The sequence below is a fragment of the Ursus maritimus genome (assembly GCF_017311325.1).
Source record: "Ursus maritimus isolate PB19 chromosome X unlocalized genomic scaffold, ASM1731132v1 scaffold_X1, whole genome shotgun sequence".
NCBI lineage: Eukaryota > Metazoa > Chordata > Mammalia > Carnivora > Ursidae > Ursus > Ursus maritimus.
Window position 1 is genome coordinate 40,887,404 of NW_024423319.1, and position 21,450 is coordinate 40,908,853.

Genomic DNA, 21,450 nt, shown 5'->3' on the forward strand with positions numbered 1-21,450 from the left:
TTACGAAGATGTAATCTTAAGGACAAAAAGAACTGCAAAGAAATCTTAAACTTTCTTAATAGGTTATTGTTAGTTTCAGAATTATACTATATTATGTTTATATATATTCTAATATAACAATATTATTGCCATCCTGTATATTGTAGGAGAAAGCAAAGGCGTAAGGATAGTGATGATAATGGAAGGCAAGATAAAATGGAAGATATTATTCTGTTCCTTCTTTTATGTTTGTATTGTAAATTTGATGCAAATATTAGTATGACTTCCTGTTCCCTTGTTCTGTTTATAGAAAGGGCCAAGAAGCAATGACTAATCCCACTAGCAATGAACAGCACATCAAGCACCTAAATCTTGCTTTCTAAATACCATTCCCATTAAAATAACCAAGGCTTCTTGGGGAGATATCTAATCTCAGGTTTCAGGCAGGGAATGTACAGGGTGAGTTTGGAACTTTTTTATTTTTTATTTTTAGTTTTTTAGAGAGAGAAAGAGAGTGAGCATAAGGACAGGGGAGGGGGGCACAGGGAGAGGGAGAGAGAGAGAATTTTAAGCAGGCTTTATGCTCAGCACAAAGCCTGACCTGGGGCTTGATCTCATGACCCTAAGATCATGACCTGAGCGGAAATCAAGAGTCAGATGCTTAACCAACTGAGCCACCCAGGCACCCCGGGAACCTTTTATGCAAGAAAATAGATTGTTCAAAACTAATGGGGTTATATGAGGACACAAGATTGTGCTTCAGTGGGCTTCTATTGGCCAAATTAGGGTAGTTTGAACATCAAAAAGTATATCAGTAATGGATTATTATAACACATTGAGGGGGGGAATCCATGAGTCCTCAGTGATTGGGGGGAGGGAGAGAGAGAGAAAAATGGGAGCTACAGGGAAAAGCCTTTATAGAAGGATGCCAGCTAATAATTGTAGAAGGAATGATAGAATTAGAGAACTGCAATTAAAAAAATTTCAACAGAGCATTTTTATTAAGCTTACCCTGATCTTGAATACCTTGCCTCATTTATAAAATGTTTCAGCTGTCAGTCATTTCTTGGCAGAGAAAATATGCTGGAAGGAATGGGCCAAATACAGATTGCATGTTACTGAGTTAATTTAAAAAAGTAGTTTTACCGAAGTATAATTTATATACCATAAATTTCACCCATTTAATTGTACAGTTTAGTGAGAAAGTCACCATTTTGCCTCCCCAGCATCATGATGATTCAGGCAAGGGTCATCAGTGAATGCTAATACCACTGAGTTTAAGATTGTTGGGGAACAGGATATGTACCTGATCTCAAAAGTATCACTCCACATATTACTTAAAAATTATAAAGAAGAAAATGTGCCTTTACAACAGATCTGACAAGTACCACTTTAACCAAGTGATAAAATTTAATATCACTAATAGCGGGATAACTCAATGTGCCTCTTGATCTGACATGATAAGAAATATATAATATCATATAGGTAATATTCTTATCAAAACTGGTTCATCTGAATCTAATTATAAGAAAACAATGAGACATTCTACAGGTGAGACATTTCAAAAGATAATGTAGTGTTCTTATAAAAAATGTTTAACTGAATAAAATCACAAAAAGATAATCAGACACTCTGTGTAACACATTGTGAAACATAATTGGCTTGGGATTTTTTAAAAAGTCAGTCATAGGAAACAAAAAAATTCAAAACCAAGTTAAGGGGATTGTCTCAGATTAAAAGAAACATAATAATTAAGTTTACTATGTTAATTTTGGATACTGGATCAAAACCAAGGAGACTTTCTTCTCTTTTTTCTTTTCTTCCCTTCTTCCCTTTTTTCTTTTTCTTTCTCTTTCTTTTCTTTCTTTCTTTCTTTCTTTCTTTCTTTCTTTCTTTCTTTCTTCTTTCCTCCCTCCTTTCCTTTCCTTTCCTTTCCTTTCCTTTCCTTTCCTTTCCTTTCCTTTTCTTCTTTCCTCTCTCCTTCCTTCCTTCCTTCCTTCCTTCCTTCCTTCCTTCCCTCCCCCCTCCGTCCCTGCCTCTTTTCTTTTCTTTTCTTTTCTTTTCTTTTCTTTTCCTTTCTTTTCTTTTCTTTTCTTTTCTTTCTTTTCTTTCTCCTGTTCTCTTTCTTTCCCCCTTTCTTTCCTTGCCTGCCTTCCTTTGTTTTTATTTTTTATTGAGGTATAATTGATCTATAACATTATATTGGTTTCAGGTGTACAACATAATGATTTGACATTTATACGCACTGTGAAATGATCACCACAATAAGTCTAGTTACCAAAAATCACCATATAGAATTACAAAAAAATTTTTTTCTTACTCTCTTGGCAACTTTCAAGTATGCACTACAGTATTGTTGACTATAGTCACCATGCTGTATATTACATCCCCATGACTTATTTTTTTTATATTTGAAGTTTGTACCTCTTGACCCCCTTCACCCATTTTGCCTTCTCCCTTCTAGCAAACACTGTGCCGTTCTCTGTATTTATGAGTTTTGTTTTGTTTGTTCATATGTTTTGTTTTTTAGATTCCACATATAAGTGAAATCATAAGGTATTTGTTTTTGTCTGACTTATTTCACATAGCATAATACTCTCTAGTTCCATCCTTGTTTTCACAAATGGCAAGATTTCATTTTTTTATGGGTGAGTAGTATCCCGTTGTGTGTGTATATGTGTGTGCGTGTGTATATACCAAATCTTTTTCTAAAAAGTTTTTAAATCCAGTATAATTAATGATGTATTAGTGTCAGGTGTACAATAGAGTGATTCAACAATTTCTATATATTACTCAGTGCTCATCATGATAAGTGTACTCTTAATCCCCTTCACCCACCTCCTCTCTGTGTTCCAAATCTTCTTTATCCATTCCATCCAGCAATGGACACTAAAGATTATGGCCATATGTTGGGTATTGTAAATAATGATGCAATTAACATAGGGCGTGTGTATCTTTTCAAATTAGTGTTCTCATTTTCTTCAGAGAAATACATGGTACTGGAATTGCTGGATCATTGGTAGTTCTATTTTTAATTTTTTGAGGACCTCCATACTGTTTTTCATAGTGACTGCACCAACTTATATCCCCACCAAAGTGCATGAGGGTCCTTGTTTTTCCACATCCCTGCCAATACTTGTTATTTCTTATCTTTTTGATAATAGGCATTCTGACAGGTAGAGGTGATATCTCATTGTGACTTTGATTTTCATTTCCCTGATGATGACTGACGCTAAGCATCTTTTCATATGTCTGTTGGCCATCTGTGTATCTTCTTTGAAAAAATAATCTATCCATGTCTTCTGTCCATTTTTAATTGGATTGGATTGCTTTTCTGGTATTGAGTTGTATAAGTTCTTCATATATTTTAGATATTAACCCCTTATTGGATATATCATTTGCAAATATCTTCTCCCATTCAGTGGGTTGCATTTTCATTCTGTTAATGGTTTCCTTCACTGTGCAGTTTTTCTAGTTTGATATAGTCCCTTTTTTTGGTCACCTTTGCTTTTGGAGTCAGATCCAAAAACTCATTGCCAAGACTGATGTCAAGGAGCTTATCACCTATGTTTTCTCAAGAAGATGTTATTTAGAACAATTGGGGAAACTGAAAAAGAACTATACATTAAATGATATTAATGAAGTTTTAATTTTTTTTACATGTGTTACTATGGTCCTGTAGGAAAACATTTTTATTCTTAGAACTTGTATGCTACATTATTTAGAAAAGTGTCATGTCTAGTTTTCTTTCAAGTGGTTCAACCAAAATCTTGTGAGGAGAAAGAGATTGAGCAATTTGAGGCAAAATAGTGGGTTAATCTACATAAAGGATACACAAGTTTGTGATTTTTACTATTCTCTCAACTTTCTATAGATTTAAAATAAAAATATGGGGGAAATAATTTTTATAGACTTTTGCCTAAAATATGGAATATTAGTGAGACCTCTGTAATTGAGATAAATGGGGGCTAGTTAGGCAATCAGTTTATAGTTTCTAGAATATAGGTCCTTTACGTCTCTGGTTAAGTTAATTCCAAGGTAACGTATGGTTTTTGGTGCTATTGTAAATGGGATGGATTCCCTAATTTCTCTTTCTTCGTTCTCGTTATTCGTGTACAGAAATGCAACTGATTTCTGAGCATTGACTTTGTATCCCGCCACGTTACTGAATTGCTCTATAACTTCTAATAGTTTGGGAGTGGCTTCTTTTGGGTTTTCCATATAGAGTATCATGTCATCTGCGAAGAGAGACATTTTGACTTCTTCTTTGCCGATTTGAATACCTTTGATCCCTTTTTGTCGTCTGATTGCTGTTGCAAGGACTTCTAGTACTATGTTGAATAATAGTGGCGAGAGTGGGCATCCTTGTCGTGTTCCTGATCTTAAGGGAAAGGCTTCCAGCTTTTCCCCATTGAGAATAATATTTGCAGTAGGCTTTTCATAGATGGCTTTTATGAGATTGAGAAATGTACCTTCTATTCCTACACTCTGAAGCGTTTTAATCAGGAAAGGATGCTGTATTTTGTCAAATGCTTTTTCGGCATCGATTGAGAGGATCATATGGTTCCTGAGTCTTTTCTTGTTGATATGATGTATCACGCTGATTGATTTGCGAATATTGAACCACGCTTGCATCCCAGGTATGAATCCCACTTGATCGTGATGGATAATCCTTTTAATGTATTGTTGGATTCTATTAGCAAGTATCTTGTTGAGGATTTTGGCGTCCATATTCATTAGGGAAATCGGTCTGTAATTCTCCTTTTTGATGGGGTCTTTGCCTGGTTTGGGGATCAAGGTAATATTGGCCTCATAGAATGAGTTTGGTAGCTTTCCTTCTGTTTCTATTTTTTGAAATAGCTTTAGGAGAATAGGTATTATTTCTTCTTTGAATGTTTGGTAGAATTCCCCAGGAAAACCGTCCGGGCCTGGAGTTTTGTTATTTGGAATGTTGTTTATCACTGACTCAATTTCTTCATAATTAATTGGCCTGTTTAAGGAATCAATTTCTTCCGGTTTCAATCTTGGTAGTTTATAGGTTTCCAGGAAGGATTCCATCTCTTCCAGATTGCTTAGTTTATTGGCATATAGCTGTTGATAAAAATTTCTAATAATCCTTCCAATTTCAATGGTGTTTGTCGTGACCTCTCCTTTTTCATTCATAATTTTAATAATCTGGGTCCTTTCTCTTTTCTTTTGGATAAGTGTTGCCAGTGGTCTGTCAATTTTATTGATTCTCTCCAAGAACCAGCTTCTAGTCCTGTTGATCTGCTCTACTGTACTTCTGGTTTCTGCTTGATTGATTTCAGCTCTAATTTTGGTCAACTGCTTCCTCGTGCGTGGATTAGGCCTGTCCCTCTGTTGCTGTTCCAGCTTCTTGAGGTGAGAATATAAAAACTGCATTTTAGATTTTTCTATTCTTTTGAGTGAGGCTTGGATGGCTATGTATTTCCCCCTTAGGACTGCCTTTGCAGTATCCCATAGGTTTTGGACTGTTGTATTTTCATTCTCATTGGTCTCCATAAATTGTTTAATTTGATTTTTGATTTCCTGGTTTATCGAGTCATTCCTGAGCAGGATGGTTCTTAGTCTCCAAGTGTTTGAGTTTCTTCCAAATTTTTCCTTGTGGTTGAGTTCCAATTTCAGAGCGTTGTGGTCTGAGAATATGCAGGGGATAATTTCAATCTTTTGGTATCGGCTGAGACCTGTTTTGTGTCCCAGAACATGGTCTATTCTTGAGAATGTTCCATGGGCATTAGAATAGAATGAGTATTCTTTGGTTCTGGGGTGTAGTGTTCTATATATATCTAAGAGGTCCAACTCGTCGAGTATGCAGTATACTTTAAATATGTTAAAAGATTGCACTGTCCAAACAACTGTTCAGTATTCATGAGTGAGTTAGAGAGAAGCAGGCCCCTTTTTTTCTCTAACCTCCATAGAACTCCCTGTGATGGGACTGAGCTGGAAAGTGGTCAAAGTACAAGAGCATTGAATCAGGGAATGTCTGAACATGTGCTGATATTGACCAGGTCTCAAATTTGATATTCATCCATTGTTTAACATTATCTCTGCCTCTTTTCCTCCTGATCGGTATAGATAATTGAGAGTTAATAGTAGTGATAGTCAAATACTGCTTTCCTCTCTTGTCTTTCTCTGTAAAAATTTACAGCCTTATTTCAAGGTTTGCTTGATGGCAATGCTGTAGTCACACATCTGTCTTCTGAGTTGGCAGTCACTGAAACTGCAGCAGCTCCAGCTCTTCTGGGACCACTTAGGACAGAGTTGACAATCAATCTGAGCTAATTTGCTATTCATTTTAAATATATGGAGCTGCTTCTCTTAGAGAGCGGGGGAGGTAGGGGCGAAGGACAGGCATTTTTTGTTTCTCCATATACCAAACCATTGTTGGGTCCATAACATTAATATTTATCACATGCCACAATAAAGGGATGGGCAGCGTAAAATCCTAAACTTACCATTATTTAGGAGTTCTTTGAGTATTTTCATGGCATTTTGCTTTTTTGGTGAGGTGCCCGAAAGCATCACGACTAAAATATATTTCATCCATGATCTTTGCAGTCTCTTATGGTTACAACCCCATAATTATTTTAACAGCTGCTCACAACATTTTGACTACTATTTAGGGAAAAATGAGAAGACTCCTTGGAGTCATTAAAAATGCCGTAAGGAATTTTGTGATGTTTCCAAAATACAGTCCCATTAGCACCGGTCTCTGATCACCTTATTTTTTTCTTTTTGATGTAAAACGTTCTTAGTTGTCTAGTGTGGTATGACTAACTCTTGTGTAAAATGCCTTCAGGATCATTTCAGAGAAGCAGCTTTTTGTGATATGTTACAATTGTAATTCATTTTACCCAATATTAATATTTATTGTTTGGGGGGTTATTTTAAATTAGAGTTTTCAGGGTTGGGTATTTTTAAACTTTTTTTTTAGACAAAATTGAGATAGATTTGACATATAACATTATATTATTCTCAGGCACACGATGCCATGATTCAGTATTTGTATATATTATGAAATGATTGCCACAATAAGTTGGGTTAACTTCTGTCACCTTACATAGTTACAAAAAAAAATTATTTTTCTCATCACAAGAATCTTGTGATGACAGCTTTCAATATCTGCTTTCTTAGCCACTTTCAAATATGCAATATGGTATTATTAACTATAGTCACCATGCCATATTTTTTTAAAGAAGCTTGGTCCAGGTAAATGCTTTAAAAATATTTTTATTAGTTTACTTTCATCCCTCTTATATTTGAAGAGCATCAAATGCCGAGATGCCAAAAGATGCCTTTGAATTCCAAATAAAATGTCTTCTTTCTCTTTCATCCTCTAAAATAAAATCTGATTTACTGATTAAGGTGGTTTCTTTTATCTCCTCTTTTTCTTAAATTCTTTGGGAAATCTTGGTGACATTGGTTGATCAGCGAGGTCATCTATTGTGGTCTGGAGTGTAGTGTTCCACTTCAGATACTTGAGAAGCAAATGCTCTTGCTCTGCCAGAGATGTGGCAACTCACTCTAAGGGGCTCTTAAGCTCAACGGAGACAGGTACTCACTTCTTCCCATTGCAGTTAACTGAAAGGTATTTTATGTCTTTCCATTGTTCAATGTGCTACCTCCTCATCTCCACTCCCCTTTACAGACAAGATAGATTTATCGTCACATTATTGTTCCTTGATTCTAAATAATCTCTTGTAGGTGAGATTAGGGTATGAAGGTTAAAAATGATGAAGTCTTCGGCTCCTGTTAGAAAATAGTGCGTGATGGTTAACATTCTCAGAGCTCCACTTCTAAAATTCCTTTTCTATATGTAAATCCAGATTTGAAATACACTCAATGCATCTGCAAAATTAGATTTCTCACTAATCCTGCTTATGTACATTTTGTGCCCAAGTGAATTTCCTCAGCTGGAGAGCCTCCCCAGATGAATTATATGTACCATGATTTAAATCACTCCCAAATAGCAGGATTTATATTGTTTGTGAGATATACAGATTTTTCTCCAAAGTAATTTTCTTCCTGTTAGTGACTAAAAACTATAAATACGCTGGAGTCTTGCTATAATGCTGTTTTTGGGCCCATGCTCTATGGCTACCTCATAGATAAAATGGCCTGATAGTATTTTACTGACGAAATCTCCCTAGATGGGGTTCAGCTAGGCCTGCCTTATTTTGAGCACTTCGGTGTTTGAAAGGACAACAAATAGCGTTATGCTGTGGTGCCAATTATTAATAAGTTCAGCATAGTACTTTTTCTTTAAACTCTTCACAGCATTTGACAAACAGGCACACTGTAATAGAATGGGAGTCTGAATATACGAACTCTGGTATCATTTTTCATTAGCTTTGGCCTTTGGGAAGCTACTGAACCTTACCTTCTTGAGTTTTTAATTCTCTCTATCCTGATGGATATTGTGGGATTCAAATAAGGTAATAGGTATAGCCATTTTGAAAACTGAAGTACTGTATAATGGGAATGTGTTCTCTCAGATACAAGTCAAAACCACATAGCTGTGACTCTTAAATACAAAACACCTACTATGGGCCAAGGTGCTGTTAATCGGTATAGCAGGTATAAACATCAATGTCACACTGCCTTGAACAGGTTCAAAGTGTGGGGGTTGGGGCAGCAAAGAAAGAGAAATCTAATCTTTAGCTGATTTCCTGGAAGAGGTAGAATTGAAATGAGACTTGAATAGTAAGTGATATTTCAATAGGATGACTGTCCGAGGACCACTTAGGATGTAATGTAATAATAATTCTACTACCTTGTTTCCGCCATGTCACCTCCAAGAATTTAGAATACCTTCACCATTTTTCTTTTTATGCTTTTCCTTGAAATGTATATTTTATTAATTTTGTGTGAAGGGTTGTGCTATACACAAGCAGAGAATCTTCACATCACCAGCTTAATGTGTCAGTAGCAAGACTGGGATGAGAATTTCCATGGCAGAGACGAGAGCTTTGTCCATTCTCTAGAAACACTCTTTTTCCCATCAGACCATAGTTAGTACTGAGAATTCAAGCATATTTATTCTGAGTGTTACTTCAATTTTAATAAACTGGGAATCTTCTTAAAAGTAGCTAAGACAAATAGGAAGACAGTGTCCTCTCTCTCTCTCTTCTTTCCTTGCCCCTTCCTTCCTATCTCTTTCTTCCTCTTTCTGAATGAGAAATAAACCTTAATTAAATTCAGCTCCTGAGATTTCAAGGTTGCTTTTAAAGAGCATCCTAACCGAATATAAAACCTTAAAATACGGCTTTAGCTTAACAGGCATGCAACAATGAGGAAACCTAGATCGTAAAGCTAAAAAGGTGGCCAACCATATTAAGTAGTGAGAACAGATTTGTTAAAACTATCACATCATATAAACGGGGGGTCGTATGATATGCCCATTGAGCAGGCACTTCTGGGAAAAGAGGTTGGGAATCCAAACCTTATGTGTGTGTGTTAGTCTTCATCATTGAAATTTTTACAAATTTTACAATTTAATTGTACATTCACATGTACTAGTAAGAAATAATACAGAGGTGCTGAAGAAATAATACAGAGCTCCTATTTATTCATTACCTAGTTTTCCCCAGTGCTAACGTCTTGTAAAACTGTAGTACAGTAACACTACCAGGATATTGACATTGGCTTAATCTGTCTTATTCAAGATTTTCGTGGTTTTACTTGTATTGTGTTTGTGTGTGTTTCGTTATACCCAATTTGATCACGTGTGTAGGCTTGTATGTCCATTACCATAGTCAAAATACAGAACAGTTCCATTACCATAAGGATTCTTCATATTCCCCTTTTATTGCCGTACCCACCTTCCTCCCACATCTCTAACCTGGTTCCTAATTCCTAGAAACCACCAATCTCTTCACCCATTTCTAAAATTTTATCATTTCAAGATACTATACAAATGGAATCATACAACATATAACCATTTGGGGTTGGCTTTTTTTTTTTTCTCAGTGTAATTCCCCCGAGGTCCATCTAAATTATGTGTATCAATGGTTCGATCCTTTTAGTTGCTGATTAATACTCCATAGCATATATGCATCAGAGGTCATTTTACAAATTTACTGGTTGTAGGACATCTGGGATGTTTCCAGTTTTTGGCTACTCATGAGTACAGCTTCTGTGAGCATATATGTACAGATATATGAACAGAAGTTTTCATTTCTCTGGGATAAATGTCTAAGAGTGCAATTCCTGCTCATACGGTAGTTGCATGTTTAGTTTTATGAGGAGCTTCTGCACTTTTTCCCAGAGTGGATATACCATTTTACATGTCCACTAGTAACGTATGATACATCTTATTTGTCTAGGTCCTCAACAGCATTTGGTATTTTCATGATTTTTTTTCCTTTTAGCCATAGTGATAGATATGTAGCAATATCATTGCAGTTTTAATTTGCATTTCCCGGATGGCTAATGATGTTGAACATCTTTTTATATGCTTATTTGCCATCAGCATATCATCTTTGGTGAAATGTGTGTTCTTGTCTTTTGTCCATTTGCTAATTGGCTTGTTTTTTTTTAAAGATTTTATTTATTTATTTGAGAGAGAGAGAATGAGCAGGGGGAAGGACAGAGGGAGAAGCGGACTCCCCACTGAGTGGGGAGCCCAACACAGGGCTTGATCCCAGGACCATGAGATCATGACCTGAGCCGAAGGCAGACGCTTAACCGACTGAGCCACCCAGGCTCCCCTTGTTTGTGTGTTTTAATATTTTGAGACCTTATTATATATTCTAGGGTATATACTAGTCCTTTTTTGGCTATGTGATTTGCAGATATTTTCTCCTACTCTGTCATTTGTCTATTCCTCTTAACAACGCTGTTCACAGGGCAAAAGTTTTTAATTTTGAGTGTCTCCCCATTTTTTTTATGGATTATGCTTTTGGTGTCAAATCTGAGAACTTTTTGCTTAGTACTATATCCCAAAGATTTTCTCCTATTTTTTCTACAAGTTTTATTGTTTCACCTTTTACATTTAAGGCTGTGATCCATTTTTGAGTTAATTTTTCTGTAAGATGTGAGGTTTAGTCAAGGTTCTTCCCCCCCGCTTTTTTTTGCCTATGGATACCCAACTGTTTCAACACCAGTTGTTGAAAAGACTATCCATCCTCAATTGAATTGCTTTTGCACCTTTGTCAAATATTAGTTTGGCATATGGATCTTTTCCTGGGCTCTCTATCCCATAGATCTATATGTGTTTCCCTCCACTACTACCACACTGTCTTCTTTACTGTAGCTGTATAGTAAGCCTTAATATCTGGTAGAGGAATTCCTCTCATGTTATTTTTTTCCATCAAGATTGTTTTGGCCATTTAAATTCCTTTGCCCTCTCATAAAAATTTGCTGGGTTTTGTTAGAAATTACACCTACAGATCAGTTTGGGGGGAGAATTGACATTTTTACTGTGTCGAATCTTCCCATCCATGAATGTGGCGTGACCCACCATTTATTTAGGTTTTCTTTTATTTCTTTAATCAGCATTTTGTAATTTTCAGCACCCACATTATATATGTTTTGGCTTTATTAGATTTATACTTAACTATTTCATTTTATTTGTAGTGATTATAAATGGTATTATGTTTTAAATTTTGGTTTCCATAAGTTCATTACTAGCACATAAAAATGCAGTTCATTTTTATTTATTTTTATTTAAATTCAATAGCCAACATATAGTACATCATTAATTTTTGATGTAGTGTTCAATGAAACATTAGTTGCGTATAACGCCTAGTGCTCATCACATCACGTGCCCTTGTTAATGCCCATCACCCAGTTACCCCATTCCCCCACCCACCTCCCTTTCCATAACCCTCAGTTTGTTTCCTGGAGTCAAGAGTCTCTCATGGTTTTTCTCCCTTTCTGATTTCTTCCCATTCAGTTTTCCCTCCCTTCCCCTGTGATCCTCTGTGCTATTTCTTATATTCCACATGTGAGTGAAACTGTATGATAATTGTCTTTCTCTGATTGACTTATTTCACTTAGCATAATACCCTCCAGTTCCATCCATGTCGATGTAAATGGTAGGTATTCATCCTTTTTGATTGCTGAGTAATATTCCATTGTATATATGAACCATATCTTCTTTATCCATTCGTCTGTTGAAGGACATCTTGGCTCTTTCCACAGTTTGGCTACTGTGGACATTGCTGCTATGAACATTGGGATGCAGGTGCCCCTTCTTTTCACTACATCTGTATCTTTGGGGTAAATACCCAGTAGTGCAATTGCTGGGTCATAGGGTAGCTCTATTTTTAATTTCTTGAGGAACCTCCATACTGTTTTCCAGAGTGGCTGTACCAGCTTGCATTCCTACCAACAGTGTAAGAGGGTTCCCCTTTCTCCACATCCTCTCTAACATTTGTTGTTTCCTGTCTTGTTAATTTTAGCCTTTCTTGTATGTATGCTTGCTGAACTTAGTTCTTAGATCTAGGAATTTTTGTTTTGTTTTATTTTTTTTATTCCTTGGGATTTTCTACATAGGTAGTTATATCATCTGCAAACAGGTAAAGCTTTATTTCTTCCTTTCCAGTCTGTATGCCATTTATTTCTTCTCCTCATATTGCACTGGCTAGAACTTCCTGTACTATGTTGAATAAGAGCTATGAGAGCAGACATCTTTGTTGTGTTCCTATGTTTCCATGGAAAGCCTTCAGTCTTTCACTTTAAGTATGATGTTAGCTGTAGACTTTGTTGTAGATGCTCTTTATCAAGTTTGGGTAATTCCATGCTGTTCCTGAATTGCTGAGAATTTTTATCATGAATGGGTAGTGTATTTTGTTGAATGCTTTTTCTGCATCGATTGATATAATTGTGTTTTTTTTTCTTCTTTAACTTGTTGATATGGTGGATTGCATTGAAACACGTTTTTAATTTAAATTTTGTTAGTTATCATATAGTGCAATATTGCTTTCTGGAGTAGAATTCAGTGATTCATCACTTACATACAATACCAGTGATCATCACAACAAGTGTCCTCTTTAATACCCATCCCCATCTAGCCCATCCCTCACCCACCTCCCTCCATCAAACCTCAGTTTGTTCTCTGTCATTAAGAGGCACTTATGGCTTGTTTCCCTCTCTCTTTTTTCCCCCCTTCCCATGTGTTCATCTGTTTTCTTTCCTAAATTCCACATATGAGTGAGATCATATGGTATTTGTCTTTCTCTGACTGACTTATTTCACTTAGCATAATACACTCTAGCTCCATCCATGTCATTGCAAATGGTAAGTTTACATTCTTTTCGATGGCTGAATAATATTCCATTGTGTATATATACCACATCTTTTTTTTTAAGATTTTATTTATTTATGTGACAGAGAGACAGCCAGCGAGAGAGGGAACACAGCAGGGGGAGTGGGAGAGGAAGAAGCAGGCTCCCAGCGGAGGAGCCCGATGTGGGACTCGATCCCGGAACGCCAGGATCACGCCCTGAGCCGAAGGCAGATGCTTTAACAACTGCGCTACCCAGGCGCCCCCTATACCACATCTTCTTTATCCATTCATCAGTTGATGGACATTTGGGCTCTCTCTATAGTTTGGCTATTCCTGATAATGTGACTATAAACACTGGGGTGCATGTACCCCTTCGAATCTGTATTTTTGTAGCCTTTGGGTAAATACCTAGTAAGAAATGGGCAGAAGAGATGAATAGACACTTTTCCAAAGAAGACATCCAAATGGCTAACACACACGAAAAGATGTTCAACATCACTCGTCATCAGGGAAATACAAATCAAAACCACAATGAGATACCACCTCACACCTAGCAGAATGGGTAAAATGAACAATGCAACAGGTGTTGGCGAGAATGTGGAGAAAGGGGAACCCTCTTGCACTGTTGGTGGGAAATCAAACTTGTGCAGCCACTCTGGAGAACAGTTTGGAGGTTCCTCAAAAAGTTAAAAATAGAACTACCCTAAGATTGATTAAGCAATTACACTACTAGGTATTTACCAAAAGGATACGTTGATACATTTTCAATTGTTGAGTCACTCTTAAATTTGTGGAATAACTTCTTCTTGGTCATGGTTTATAGTTTCTTTTGTACACTGTTGGATTTGGTTTGCTAGAATTTTCTGGAGGATTTTTAAGTGAGAGATTTTTAAATGTTCATGAGAGATTTTGATCTGTAGTTTCCCTTTTTGTGTACTATCATTTCTTGATTTGTTATTAGGGTAATACTGGCCTCTTTTTTAGAAGAGTCTGAAGAATTGATCCTTCTTTAAGTATTTGGTAGAATTCTCCAGTGAAACCATATGGCCCTGGATACTTCTTTTTTGGGAGCTTTTTAATTATAAACTCAATTTCTATAATGCTTCTAGGACTATTCAGATTATCTTGGTTGAATTTTCATAATTTGTGGTTTTCTAGGAGTTGGTACAATTCTAAGTTGTTGAATTTATAAGCATAAAGTTGTTCTTAGAATTTCCTTTTGATACTTTTAATGACCACAGGATCTGTGGTGATCTGCCCTGTTTCATTCCTTATATTGGTGATTTGTATTTTCTCTGTTTTTATTTTTTTCTGTCTTGGTAGAGGTTAATCAATTTTTTTATTGATTTTTTTTTTCTCCAAAGAATCAGCTTTTTGTTTCATTGATTTTTCTCTATAGTGTTCCTGTTTTCAATTTCATTGATAACCAGTCTTTATTATTTCCTTCCTTCTGCTTGCTTCAGGTTCATTTTGTTTGTCTTCTATTTTCTTAAGGTAGGAACTTAGATTATTGATTTGAGACCTCTCCTTATCTCTAATAGTGTTCTCTTTTAAGGCCTTTCTGAAAATCAGCAGTTTTTAAACCTCAGTTGTCATCTCTAACCATCAGTTTTACTAATGGTTCTTTTACTTTCCATTATAAAGCTCCATGTTAACAAACATCTGCACATAGATACCCCAAAGGTACCTCAAATTAAACTTGTGTAAAACTGAACTCATTATCTTCACTCTCTCCTGGGCCTCCCAGATCAGTAACTCTTCAACTTTTCTTTTTCTCAGCTAACAGTTGCTATTATTTACTCCGGGACTTAAGGTAGACTATTTCTATTTCTTCAGTAAGTGATGATGATTATACTTCTTAATAGCTCCCGAATCTTTTCTTTTCAGTAGATTCCTATCACTGCCTTATTTCAGGTCTTCATCATCTACCACCTTGAAAGTAGAATATAAAGATTTTTTAATAAGGTTTATGAAAAATATCAGTTCCCCTGTTCATACCCCATTTCCCACCCCTAGAAACAATCACTTTCAATTATTTCAGCCGGTTATTTTAAAGAATATTTCTATATCTCTAAATACCATTACTCTTACTTTTTAGTTTTTCCATTTTAGGCCTTCTGTACTGGCTCCCTCAAATGGGAGGTAAGGATTTAACTCTTTTATACGACCCTCATTTTCTGTGTGTGTGTGTGTGTGTGTGTGTGTGTGTGTGTGTACAATACAATATACCACCATACTGCCCCCGCCAGTATATATACATATTACATATAGAGAAGTATATAAATATATGCACGTAAAAAAGTATATAAAAATATATGGCCATATCATAAATTATACATAGAACAATATTTATTGTTTGAGTTATGAATCCGTAAATGTTATTCACAGCCCAGCCATGTAGCATATTATGTTGTCTTTCTTTTTAAAGATTTATTTATTTATTTGAGAGAGAGAGAGAGAGACAGAGAGAGAGAGAAAGCAGGGGGAAGGGCAGAGAGAGAATCTCCAGCAGACTCCCCACTGAGCATGGAGCCCAATGAGGGGCTCAATCCCAGGACCCTGAGATCATGACCTGAGCTGAAATCAAGAGTCAGACGCTTAACCGACTGAGCCACCCAGGCATCCTGTCTTATTTCTTTTACAAGTTTTTGTTTTCCTTTGAAGTTTATTTCATCATTTGCTGAATTTTCTAGACTTACCAGTAAGTAGTTCATTCTCTAATTCTGTGCTTTTTCTTTAAATCCATCAATTTCACCTTATTGGATTCCTTTCTCCCAGAGCCCTCTAATCTCTAACCTATTATCTGGTATTGTTGTTCTCTTGGTTTACTGCTCAGCTAGGTTCTTCCCTCTACGGCAATCTTGTATTCCATCTATTTCTTTCTTTGTTTCATGGCTCTTATACTTCCTGTTTTGTGGTTTATTCCCTTGTTTTAGTATAACATGTATTCCATCAGCTTCCTGAGAGAGTGTGTGGGAAGTAAATTTTTTGAAATATTGCATGTCTAAAAAGGTCTTTTTTAAAAAAATTCACGTATAATTAACATACTGTGTTGTATTCGTTCCAGGTGTACAATATAATGATTCCACAATTCTATAAATTTCTAAGTGCTCATCAAGATAAGTATACTCTTGGGGCATCAGTTAATTAAACGACTGCCTTCAGCTCAGGTCATGATCCTGGGGTCCTGGGATCGAGCCCCACACTGGGCTCCCTGCTCAGTGGAGAGTGTGCTTCTCCTTCTCCCTCTGCTCTTCCCCCTGCTCATACTCTCTCTCTCAGATAAATAAATAAATAAAATCCTTAAAAAATAAGTATATTCTTAATCCCCTTTATCCATTTCACCCATCCCCCCAGTCGACTTTCCTTCTGGCAACCACCTGTTTGTTCTCTGTAGTTGAGTCTTGTTTTTTGTTTGTCTCTTCTTAATTGTTTGTTTTGTTTCTTAAATTCCACATATGAGTGAAATCATATGGTATTTGTCTTCTGTGACTGATTACACTTAGCATAATACCCTCTAGGACCATCCATGTTGTTGGAGATGGCAAGATTTCATTTTTTTATTGCGGAGTAATATTCCATAGTATATATACGCCACATTTTCTTTATCCACTCATTTATCGATGGACACTGGGGTTGCTTCCACATCCTGGCTATTGTAAATAATGCTACAATAAATATAAGCGTGCATATGTCTTTTCAAATTACTGTTTTTTTTTTTCTTTGGGGAAAGGTCTTTATTCTACCCTCACAATTGATACTATTGGCTATCAAAATCTAGCTTGGAAATAATTTTCTCTTAAACATTTGAAAATGTTTTTCATTGTCTTCTAGATTTGAGGTCCATTCTGACTTATGAAACTTTATGTGATCCCTTCATTTTCATGGTTCTCTTTTTCCTATGGACATTTTCAGGATCTTCCCGACAATACTGAAATTTCAGATGATGTGCCTCTGTGTAGGTTTAATTCATCCATTGAGGTGGTATTCAGTGAGCTTTTCCAATCAAGAGACTAATTTCTATCAGTTTGGGGGAATTTTCTGGAATTAGGTTTCTGCTGTATTTTTCTTAAATTTTCTCAGATAAGTACTCAGCTTTCTATTCCAGTCTTTCTATTGATCTTTGCTTCCTGTCATAATTTTTAGTTTACAAGAGCTTGTTATATTGTTTTATGATTGTGTGTGTGTGTGTGTGTGTGTTTTAAATTGCATCCAGTTCTTATTTCATGGATTCAATATCCTCTCTCTGACTATATTAATGATTTTTAAAAATGTTTTGTTGTTCCTGGGGCACCTGGGTGGCTCAGTTGGTGAAGTGTCTGCCTTCACCTTGGTTCATGGTCTCAGGGTCCTGGGATCGAGCCCCATGTTGGGCTCCCTGCTCAGTGGGGAGTCAGCTTATCCCTCTCTCTCTGCCCCTCTCCCTGCTCATTCTCTTTCTCTGTATCAAATAAATAAATAAAATCTTAAAGAAATGTTTTAGTTTTCCTGGATTGTTTCTTCCAGCTTTCTTTATCTTTCTATTTTGTTTTGGTCTTTTTATTTATTATTTGAGAGGGGGCAAGAGAGAGAGCGAGAGGGAGGGAGGGAGGGAGTGAGAGAGCAAGGAGAGGGAGAGAAAGGGAGAAAATCCCAAGCAGACTACATGCTGAGCACAGAGCCCAACATGGGGCTCAGTCCCACAACCCTGAGATCATGACCTGAGCTGAAACCAAGAGTCAGATGCTTAACCTACTGAGCCACCAGGGTGCCCCTGGTCTTTCTTATATTAGAGATATTCCTCAACTATCTGGTTATTCTTAGTTGTCCATTTAAATTTAAGAATGAGACAACAAACTGTAGATGGGTCTTGCTAACTTACTATAGGATAATTTGGCAAGACCTTTTTATTGGAGGATCTCCAACTTTAGGATTTTTCTCTTCAGTTGGTCATATTCTCCAAAGAAGAATCTTCCCACTCTTGGCTAGAGATTAATAAACCTAGTGGTAAGCCAGTGTTCTTGGGGCTATTAGAGAAGGGATTGGGGCTCAGTGTTCAGCTCGTTGACTTTTACTTCTTCCCTTGCAAATTTTCACTTAATCCCTATTTTTGGTACAGATTCTTTCTCCTCACCTCTCCCTGATGTCCCTGAGCCACAGCCCATCTGGTTTACCCTCTCTAAGGAAAAGTCCTCTGCTGGGCTTGGGTAGACAGAATCACCCAGATGTAGGATGTGGAGGAATAGAGGGGTCTGCTTCTTACTCATTCATATTTCTGCTTACATCCCCACTTTGAGCACCACTTTGAATTACCTGATTCTGCTCATTCCAAATCCTTTTAGCATCTACCAGCACTATCATCATTCCTTGCTAAAATTTATAGGTGAAAATATTTCCCTTGTTTAATTTGCATTCCTCTGGTTACCAGTGAGGATGAGTATTTTTAAAATATTTATAAACAATTTGTATTTCATTTTCTAAGTTGCTTATTTGTGTCTTTCGACCATTTTTTTCAGGATATTTTTTTTTTCCAACTGCCCCAATTGTTTTCCTAAAAGGAAAGAAAGAGGTGTACTATAGCAGTATTTATGAAAGTACATTGTTTCCTTTGAATATGAATTTAATATTATCTATTAATATTTGTATGTATAACTTCAAATAAAAATAATTATAGTAGAAAGCTTTGTTAGGGTTTAATGATCAACTCGCTTATTTTCATAACTTTATATGAAAGTCTTTTAATGTTTACCTAAAATATTTGCAAGTAGGCTTAGGTGAAGAAAACCTCTGTCCCATACACAGAATAGGACTGGCTGGAAGCAGTTTTACCACAATCTTCTGGAGGGGATGTGATTTTTAAGAAATATTTTAAACACACAAATCTATCATTTTAACCAATGGCTGTTTAAAGCTCAGATTTGGGCAAACATCAGACAATCCATTTGAAAACATTTCTGCTACCCTAAAAAATTCCCTCTTGCATGTTAGTAGTTGATCCCTGTTTCTTCCACTACTTTTTCTGTGTTTAGAGATTTGTATTTTCTGGAGAATTTATATTAAATGGAATCATATTATATGTGGCCTTTGTTGTCTGGCTAAGTAACATCAAGGTTCATCTATGTTGTAACATGTATCAGGACTTCATTCCATTTTATGGCTGTGTATCATTCCAGTGTGTGGACATCCACATTTTGCTTATCTATTCATCAATTGATTGACATTTGTGTTTTATTTTCCAAATATAGTTTTGCTCTTATATTTAGGTCCATAATGCACCTTGAGTTGATTCTTGTGCGTAGTTAAGAGATAGGGATTCAACTTCATTTTCTTGTAGGTATCCAGTTGTCCCTGTACCATTTGTTGCAAAAGACTGTTTTCCCCCACTGAATTGCCTTAACACCTTCATCAAAAATGAATTGATCATAAATATAAGGTTTTATTTCTGTTCCATTGATCTCTATGGCTATCCTATGGCAATATTACACCATCTTGATTAATGTAGCTTTGTAGTAAGTTTTAAAATTATGTAGTGTAATTCTTGCAATTCATTCTTCTTTTGCAAGATTGGTTTGCTATTCTGGGTCCTTTCCATCTATATTTTAAAGCTTTTCTATTTCTACAAAAATAGCCTGAAATTTTCATAGGGATCACAGCGAATTTGTAGATCAACCCGCGATTGCCATCTTACCACTATGGAGTCTTTCAATCCATGAACATGGGATATGTCTTCATTTCTTTAGATCTTCTTAATTTCTTTTAGCAGTGTTTTGTATTTTTTGGTGTACAGGTCTTATACTTGGTAGGTTTATTTCTAAGTTTCTAATTCTTTTTGATGCTGTTGTGAATGGAATTGTTTTCTTAATTTCATTTTCATATTGTTCAGTACAGTTCATTTTAATCTCAAAATGTGTATGGTGTATTTCCCCCAAATTTGGACTATTACTGGCATTTATCTTCTAGTATGGTATATAATTTCATAGGCCTACAGAAATCAATCACTGATGCATATCATGGGACCTGAACTCTGGGCAGTTAAGTGTGTAGGTGCAGTTTTTGCCCTCAAATAATGCAACTGCTAAAAAATTTAAAGTATGTTAATATAGAAATAGTCCTAAGAATTCAATTTGAAGACATGACAAAATGTTTATAGTAAAACTCCCTTAGTAATGCTGGCCTGTGTTGCTCGACATTTCATTGATTTTTAAAATTTTTATAAATGTACTCCTCTGCGCTTAATACATTATCAATCAGCAAATTAAGTAGATTTTGCTTATGTTGACACTTCTGGCCTCAAGTTAATGGTTTGCTATAGTGCTCATTGTGCTTCTAGCACATTGAAAAATGTTATTTAATGGTAAAAAAAAATTGCACCCTGCAGTTATTAGAACAAAAAGGAGATGTATTTTGCCAGGCTCAACGTACACTGTTTTTCTAGCCTTTCAGTAGACAACCATCATTTAAAATACTTGTTCTTAAGGTGTGATCTTGCAAAATGCCTGTACATCATGAGATAGGATGATGTATTCTTATACTTTATTATTTTTTTAATGTTTTTTTATTACATTATGTTGGTCACCATACAGTACATCCCTGGTTTCTGATGCAAGATTCGATGATTCATTAGTTGCGTATAACACCCAGTGCACCATGCAATATGTGCCCTCCTTATTACCCATCACCAGTCTTATACTTTAAAACTGAGTAACACTGGGGCTTCTCCAATTGGCTGAAGAAAACTAAAGTGTATTGTTTCAAATTTTTAGTTTTTCTCTTGTAAAGTTTTTTTTTTGTAAATCTTTGGCACCAGCTATTGCTTATTGACTAGTAAGCATTAATGAACACTAAAACAAATGACCAACAGCATGTTAATAGAAAAATCTAAATTATCATGCTTACTTTGACAGCTTACTTTTATTACAGAATGTTGCTGTTTTATATGGTAAAATTAATGGTATTTTGTGTTGCTTTGCCCCTGAGCAAATTGAGGACCACCAAGTTAAATAAATCATTAGAAAGGGACAGAAATGTGAATATACTATGTGTACTAATTTGCTTATAGACAGCAAAGACCTCTACCAAAATCTCTACCCTCAATTTAAAGACCACCTTGTGTAGCACTTTTAAGCTGTAATGAGTAAAAAGCAGTTCTCACTTCTCTTCAATAAAACATAAATGTCAAGTAGACGGTTATTTACCAGAAAAGTAGAGCAAATCAAGAATAGTCTTGTCTACTGCTTTTA

At 36.0% G+C, this 21,450-nt stretch overlaps 1 protein-coding gene across 2 annotated transcripts in view; it reads left to right on the forward strand.

The window, feature by feature from the left end:
* NUP62CL (nucleoporin 62 C-terminal like) overlaps positions 1-21,450 on the forward strand; it is a 76,449-nt gene that overhangs the window by 53,944 nt on the left and 1,055 nt on the right. The gene's annotated exons all lie outside the window — the stretch shown is intronic.